A 475-nucleotide genomic window follows, 5' to 3' on the forward strand; every position below is an offset into this window, starting at 1 on the left:
CATTGTATCATTTCAGAATCCCAACTAAGTAAGAAAGATAATAGATTGAAGGAACAGGAATGCATTTCAAAATGCCATGATTAAATAGAGCAGAGGCAGATTTGTTGATACAGATTTAAGAGAACTTGCTAGTCAATAATGCTTTTGTATGATTTTTAAAAAGGGTTGTAGCTATGTCATCTCTTTAGTCTCTTCTGTTATTTATTTTCATCATTAGTGCCCTTTGTATTTACTTTTCTTTTTGTATATGGTAAATATATAGGTGTGTAAAATAATGATTCTTTGGAGAAAACTGCCGAAGAGAGCACCATCATTCATGTTCTGAGATCAGACATCCTGTCATTACAATAAGGATTTTTCCCACTGTAGTGCATAATACTGTTTATAGAGACGGGAAAGAACAAGTGTATTCATCCTGTTCCATTTGGATGTCTCTCAAAAGAGCCATGACATGTCATTGCATTCCTCTTTCAAG

This window comes from Penaeus monodon, chromosome 31 (assembly GCF_015228065.2).
Source record: "Penaeus monodon isolate SGIC_2016 chromosome 31, NSTDA_Pmon_1, whole genome shotgun sequence".
Taxonomy (NCBI): Eukaryota; Metazoa; Arthropoda; class Malacostraca; order Decapoda; family Penaeidae; genus Penaeus; species Penaeus monodon.